Source organism: Eumetopias jubatus, unplaced genomic scaffold, assembly GCF_037043125.1.
Source record: "Eumetopias jubatus isolate StellerSeaLion01/CBP00866 unplaced genomic scaffold, mEumJub1_p1.0 scaffold_1, whole genome shotgun sequence".
NCBI classification, from domain to species: Eukaryota; Metazoa; Chordata; class Mammalia; order Carnivora; family Otariidae; genus Eumetopias; species Eumetopias jubatus.
In genome coordinates, this window is record NW_028274807.1 from 108,067,788 (window position 1) to 108,075,941 (window position 8,154).

Genomic DNA, 8,154 nt, shown 5'->3' on the forward strand with positions numbered 1-8,154 from the left:
TTCATGTGGATCAAAATGTAAATGTAAAAATAAGTTGAAACCATAAAAATAAAATATAAGAAAATATATAGGAATTAAAGAAAAATAATCTTTAGGTGGTAAAACTTTCTAAACAGTGAACAAAATCCAGAAGCCATGAAAGAAAAATTTGATAAATTTCATTATATGAAATGAAACATTAATCTTCTAAGAACACTTTACTTATCCAGGAGATTTATTATTGTCATGTCATACAAGCATGTTCAAATTTGTCATCTTTCTTTATGAAAATCAAAACAAGGTCAAAGGGAGTTTAATTTTCCATTTGATATTTGGAGTAATATTTCTAAGACTATGTCACTTAATGAGTTAGGAAATAAGTATTCATTTAATAGTGTGGTGGGTTGGGGAGAGAAAACCAGAAGTATTTTATATTTGAAGTGAAATGAGCTATGGATTAGGTATTAGATCAGTGATTCCAGTTAGATTTAGAAATGAATATCTAAAAGATCGGAAAGGGTGCAAGTATGTTTTCCAGAAAACTTCCAATTCATACCAACCTGACTCAGGAAAATTCCATTTATAGTATCTTCAAAAAACTAAAGTATGAAATAAATAGAATTAAAATACTGAAATGAATACAAAGTATTGAAGAAAAGTTAGAAAATAATGAAAAGGAAAAGTGTTACTTAGCATCTTACTACAACATAACCACCACCATGATTTTGGCATATTTAACTGGGTCTTCTGCTCAGGGTCTCACAAGACTGCAATGGAAGTTTCAGTCAGTGCTGCAATCTCATCTGAGTCTCAGGATCCTCTCCCAGGGTCATTTAGATTGTTGGCAGAATTCAATTACTTGCAGTAGAAAGAGTGAGGTCCCTATTTTCTAGCAGGCTACTGGCTGGGACTGTTCTCAGTTCTAGAGGCCGTCAGGTCCTAGCCATGTGGCTATCTCACATGTCAGCTTACTTCTTCAAATCCAGCAGGAAAATCTCTCTCCAGTCTGTTACTAGTGAGTCATATAATTTGGCATAACCACAGGTAGTGTCTATCTAATCACCATTGCCATGTAGTGTAACCTGTAATCAAGGGAGGACTATTCCATCATATTCACAGGTCTCATCATGGCAGGGGATTATACAGGCTATATATGCCAGGATATGAGGGAATTATACAGGGTATGTACATCAAGGGATAGGGATCTTATGGGAGCCATCTCAGAATTTTGCCTACCAGAGCTACTTTTAAGATTTTTTGTCTTTTTTTTTTCATTGATCTTATTATGATATATCTAGATGTGAATTTTTAAATTTATCCACCTTGGAGTTCATTGGTCTTTAATCTGTGTGTTAAACGGTTTCATTAGTTTTGAAAAATTCTCGGGAATTATCTCTAAATATAGTACCCGATCCATTCAATTTTTTTTTACTTTCCTTTTGAAATTCCAATTATTGTAGGTAATGTTTTCACTATATCCCTTATGTCTCTCAAACACTTTTCTATGTTTTCCATTCTTCCTTTATCATAGGTATTTTTTTAGCTATCTTCCAGTTCGCTAATTGTCTTTTCAGCTAAATGTGTTGAAACCAAACACTGAGTTCTTAATTTCTGTTATAATAATTTTTGGTTATGGAGCTCCCATTTTGTTCTTTTTCATATCAGTTATTTAAATTTTTTATAGTTTTTAATTCTTGCCACAGTTTTTCTTATGCCCTCGAACATAGTAAGTGCAGTTATTTTAAAGTCTATGACTGATAATTCTTATATATGGAGGCTCTGTGGATCTCTTTCTACTGTCTATTGTTTTTACTGTTTGTCATTCATGGTGTCTTCTCTTGTCCTGTATCTGTTCATCCATGGTGTATCCCAACTGATGGTCACTTGATGTGGTATTTGAAAACTTCTTTATAGAAACAGTTTAAATCCTAGGATATTACCTTTATAGAGAAAAAAACATTTTATCTGATTCTTCTAGCCTCAGTTCAGTAGCAATCTCAGATATTTTTCAATTCAATTTCAAGGAATTACATTTTCTGAGTTATTTGAATGAGGCAAAGCTGAGCTGTGTTCCCTGCTAACTCTTTTTTACCTCATGACTATTATGGTACAGCCCTTCCAGATTCCTACCTAAAGGGTGATGTTTCATCAAGACCTTCATCCTTGGCTATTGTACTTCAACGTTTGCTCCCTAACTTTATGAGACTTTCAAACTTAATCAGTCTTCCTGCTGCATCACCAAGGGCAAAAGTGGCCTCAAATGACAGATTCACCTCTCTGCACTTCACTCTTTCTTTGGATGTTAGACAGCCAATTATTCACTATATTTTAGCTTTTCTTAGCTTTCAAGTATATGAATTCAGCTTTTCTAGTTGTTCTCAGTAGGAGGGCTGGTTCAAATTGCCCAGCACATTGTTTTTGAAAGTGAAATCCCTCAACATTTGTTTTACGAGATTTTTGTATGACTCTTAAATTTAGGAAGCATTTTCTTGTAGAGATTTGACAAATACTCAATTTTTAAAAAAATTTTGTTTCTGTATGCTTGATTTAATTTATATATTTATACCTATTTATATATAGATATGTGTGTATTATTTCTTCAGTCCATTTCTAAGTAATATTTGGGTATATAATTCTCTGTTAATTACTCATATTTGACTAAGGGTCAATTACATTTATCATTCCATTAAAATCCCAAATATTCTTTATTTTTCTTTAATTAAATTTGAAATTACTTAAATAAAATGAGACTATGTTATTAGCTTAACTGAGGAATTACTACCAGAATATAATAAAGATATGCACTCTAATAGCTAAGTTAGCTGTTTAACCTAGTGACTGCAAATTTATGCACATTTTTTGCCCACATTTAAAAAAATTCATGAAGAAATAACTTGCTAAAGAATATTCAACATGTTGTATTGTAACACTTCTAACAGACAATGGATACTGCTTTCAAAACTGATGATCCAGGAGTAAAAATAAGGATCATTCAGACTTTAGATCAGTATCCTGTTTAGTTGTTGTTGTTTTCATTAAATGAATGTCCTTTTTTTAAAAAAATATATAAAGGCATCACATTCAATTCTCTTAAAAGGATTTGCATAAACAGAAAAATTATGTTTAAGCAAAACACTGTCTAACTTGCTTCTGGGTGAAAACGCCTGGAGGGTATTTCGAATACCGAAACTGAATACATACTCCTAAAAAGACTTTCTCTTTTTCAGATAATCAGGTCTAGAAGAAAATATATTGTTCTACCCTAAGACTTTTGTTAGCCCTACTGAAATCATTTCTTAAAAAATAGGATTGTTGAATCATTATACTGTACACTTGGAAACTAGTATAACATTGTATGTTAATTATACTAGAATAAAAATGGTAAAATAATTTCTAATTCTCTATTTATAGTCATATCATATATTTTTAATGATAAGCCACAGCAACAATTTCTTTAAATGAGTTAAATCACAGATCTGTACTTCTGGAACAAATAATGCAATATATGTTAAAAAAAAAAAAAAAGAGGCAGAGGTGATGGTGTCTGAGGAAAGGCACCGTGTGCTCGCTGCCAACGCTGGCCTCCCGGCTTGGAGGCAGCGAGAATACCTGCCACTGTCCGCTTTCCTTTGGTGGTCTGCTCACAACTAGTCCCGCCTGGAGATGGCAGACGATCTTGGAGACGAGTGGTGGGAGAACCAGCCTGCAGGAGCAGACGGCAGCCCAGAAGCACCAGATGATGAAGGAGGAGAGACCCAGAAATGATGCAGCAAGAGACAGCTCCAGTTCCTGCCCTGTCAAAGAAAACCGAACAGCCGAAAGAATGTTTCTTGATACAACCAAAGGAAACAAAAGAAGATGCCACCAAGACAAGGAGGAGAAAAAAGAAGAAAATTACTGATGTTCTTGCAAAATCAGAGCCAAAACCAGGGACCCCTGAAGACCTACAGAAGTTGATGAAGGACTATTACAGCAGCAGTCGCTCAGTGATTGAATTAGAAGAACTAAAGCTACCAGACTCCTGTTTCCTCAAGGCCAATGATTTGACTCATAGTCTTTCATCATACCTAAAAGAAATCTGCCCTAAGTGGGTAAAACTTCGGAAGAACCATAATGAGAAGAAATCGGTCCTGATGCTGATGATCTGTAGCTCTGCTATCCGGGCCCTGGAGCTCATTAGGTCAGTGACAGCATTCAGAGGAGACAGCAAAGTTATAAAATTATTTGCAAAACACATAAAGGTCCAGGAGCAGGTAAAGTTGCTGGGGAAGCGTGTTGTGCACCTGGGTGTAGGAAGTGTAGGAACACCAGGGAGAATTAAAGAACTCATTAAACAAGGTGGCCTTAATTTGAACCCCTTAAAGTTTCTGGTTTTTGACTGGAATTGGAGAGATCAGAAGTTGAGAAGGATGACGGACATTCCCGAGATAAGAAAGGAGGTTTTTGAATTTCTGGAAATGGGAATCCTCAGTCTATGCAAGTCTGAATCTTTGAAGCTGGGTCTTTTCTAAGTCTGGGTCCTAATGAAAAGTCCAGTTTTTATGGTGGGATTTGCATCTCATTTAATAGCTCTGGAATATTGCAAGGACTCAGTAAATATCAGCTATTGTTGTATTACATTAACTGCATCACCAGATGAATCATTAGAAATTTTTGGTGGAGATTCTTTGACAAAAATGAAGCTGTCCTTTGCCAACTTCTTTGTATAATAAAGTATCACCAGCTTGTGTATGAAAAAAAAAGAAAAAAAAAAGAAGAAGATAGCAGGAGGGGAAGAATGAAGGGGAGTAAGTCAGAGGGGGAGACGAACCATGACAGATGAAAAACAAACTGAGGGTTCTAGAGGGGAGGGGGGGATGGGTTAGCCTGGTGATGGGTATTAAAGAGGGCACATTCTGCGTGGAGCACTGGGTGTTATGCACAAACAATGAATCATGGAACACTACATCAAAAACTAATGATGTAATGTATGGTGATTAACATAACAATAAAAATAAAAAAAACAAACTAAAAAAAGATTAAATAACAAAATTGAATATATTCTCTTAACCCAAACTTAATCTATAACCTAAAACCTTTATTTTATTATTTTTTTTGTTGTGATGAGAACTAAGATCTACTCTCTTAGCAACTTTTAGCATATCCTTTTTTATAACTTTTTTTACTCATTAAGACTCCCAGCTAAATACTGTCATTTTCCCCATGCTACAAACGGTAAAACTGAGGCATGAAGCAGCAAGAGGACCTGCTCCTGGTCACATGGGTTAAAAGTCAAATCTAAGTCCTCTGACTCCTATTTCTGTATTCCTTCTGTGTCACTATAATTTCTCTGTCTTTTTGATTCTTGTCTGTTGTTGCCTTAAGCAAAAATAACTTGAAGAGAAAAAAATTTTGGTAATAAGAAAGTGTGTTAGTTTCAGGCCAATGACTTTGTATGTGTGTGGCTGTCTCTCTAGGTATTTCTGTGGAAATTAAATGAAAAGTACCAATACCTCTATAAAAATCCAGTTTCAAACAATTAATCTTATTATGTAAGGGTTGCTTTACAAAAAGTCATTTTGTAATGTAAGATAGACTTACAGTAGGTAGATATACTTGATCCAGAACTGTGTGTATGTCCATGTGCACTCATGAGTCTGTGCATACATTTATGTGGTGGCATGTGGTGAGTGAAGCCTGTGGGAGTTGTGTTGGTAGAATATAGCTTAGGGGCCATATAGAGCTGGTGACATAAAATATTCTTCCTTGTTTGTATGCAATTGAATAATTAATAATAATCCATAATATTCTTAACCAGAGATACCACTGAGATTTTCTGAAGTGACTGACTTTAACATTTGCGTTAATTTTATCTTCACTCCCCTGACCTCTGTCAGATTTGTGCAGAATAGTTTGTCAGAGCTGGATTTCCATTCCAGCTCCACTGACTTCTGTTGAATGATCCTAGGAAAATTATATAACCTCTCTGTGTCTGCTTTTCTCGTTTGTAAAATGTCAATAATAATAGTACCTATGTCATAGGACTATTGGAGATAAAATATATTAGATGCTAAGCAGAATACCTGGCCCCCATCTCTGTCAACAATTATTGTAATTACTTAATCTTATTTTTATTTTTTAAGGTTTTTTATTTATTTATTTGAGAGAGAATAAGAGAGAGAGAGAGAGCATGAGAGGGGGAAGCCGACTCCCTGCCGAGCAGGGAGCCTGATGCGGGACTTGATCCCGGGACTCCAGGATCATGACCTGAGCCGAAGGCAGTCGCTTAACCAACTGAACCACCCAGGTGCCCTGTAATTACTTAATCTTAAAAATCAAACCTAGAAGGGAACTTTACAATACATTGGTCTAAACCTTTAGTTCTACCGAGTATAAAACTTAGTTACTGAGATAGCAAGTTATATTTCAAAGATCATAGAACCATCCAGAGTAGAATTCAAACTTGGGGCTATTGGTATTTGGAAGAGAATGAATCAAGTTTTTTTAATAAGTAGTTCTGAAAGTTATTTATTTATTTATATTTTTTCTGAAAGTATTTTAGACTGTCATCACTGTGAATAGTTTAGATAAGGCTCTGTAACCATAAGACTATTTCTGTCTGTAGGGAAAAAAAAGAGCAAAAGGGAAGGTAGTATATAACAATTTCAATGCAAATTGTGTGGTCACTCATAAAATAAGGCTGTATATGTCTGAAAAGTTGAGAATCGTGATGGTATGCCCTGGATTTTACAAAAAAAATTTTTGCAGAGACCCAAAAGAAAAGTAAGGACTGAGTGGTTCACTTAAATGAGCATTGAGTCAGACCTCCATTATAAGCGATATGCCAGTATTTCCCATTTCGAGAGCTAGATCATTATAGACTTATTGCTGCTGAGTTATGGCTTCAGTCATGTTTGTTTTTACTAGCATCAATGGGATTCCACGATGTTAGATTGCTCCCCATCATTGTCACTGAGGTTGCCTCTAGGTCGTGCTCTCTTCTGGGCAGCTATCTAACGGCCAGAAAGGAGGATAGTGAAGGTAGGAAGAATGATGTTTTACAGTCTCCTTTGAGCATTTAACTTTGAGACCTTAGAGATGACTGGTTTTTGCATGAATCCATTCCCATAGAAATACAAACATTACTCTTCCACAGTCAGGTCGTTGAAAAAATGCACAATAAAAAACCAGGCTGATGCACATTTAGGAAGAGGTCCTGTGCTGTGTCACTAGGATGTCAAATGCCCAAGGATCTGTGTGATTGCTGCTCATGGCAGATACCACAAAAGAAAATGTGTAGGCCCTGTGCCTGCCTCAGCAGCCTCCTTTTCCTGAAGTCTCTCTCTCAGAGATCCACCAATCCCAAGTACGAAATAATTATGCCACACAGCAGATATGGCTTAAATTTCTTCATATAGTATGGATGTATTTTAATGGTGGGCACTGTGCTAAATGTTAAGATGGGCAGAAAAGTGGTAACATGCCTCAGAAATTCTATAGAGTGGGGAGAAGAAATAATTTTACTGAATTTTATATATAAATTGTAAAAGTTAAGATAGGGTGGTCTGTTTGTGTCTAAAAACAGAGTTAAGACTGTTGACTTCTCTCTCTCAGTAGGAGATAGACTCATCTCAGCACCTCCGTTCTATTGTTTCTTCATTATGTTTGTCTATCCATCGCTACGCTTATTCAGTCATTAACCAACATCTGTTGAATACCTGCTACCAAGGCAGGCACTAGGCTGAACTCTAAGGAGATGGTGGAAGACAGCCATTAATCCCATACTGATAATACAAAATCAACGGTGATGTGTACTATATGGAAATAGGAAGAATGTATTATAAGGACACTCAACTCCATCGAGGCCAAGTCGGGGAAAGCTTCTCTAAGGAAGTGATGTTTGAGTTGAGATCTGAGAGGTGACTAGAAATTAATCAGAGTTGGGTGATTAGAGGCAGTTGGGGGGAAGAGATGCAAAGTGATAGGAATGTTTCAGTTTGGGCAAACCTTAGGCTCTGCATCGCTTAACAGAAAAACCATGATTCATAGGACACAATGCTAACCATGACCCCATACCCTAGCACAGCAAAATATCCTCACCTGACACCATCAGCTTACCCATGCATATCATTTCCTATGGGCATTGCAGTATTTTTTCCTCAGGTTCCTTTCAGATATTTTAGGACTGTCTTGAAA

General features: G+C 36.1%; 1 pseudogene; it reads left to right on the forward strand.

Annotated features, from left to right (window-relative positions):
- The first annotated feature begins 3,642 nt into the window (after positions 1–3,642).
- LOC114209137 (uncharacterized protein C3orf26 homolog pseudogene) lies at positions 3,643–4,490 on the forward strand (annotated as a pseudogene).
- The last annotated feature ends 3,664 nt before the right edge of the window (positions 4,491–8,154 follow it).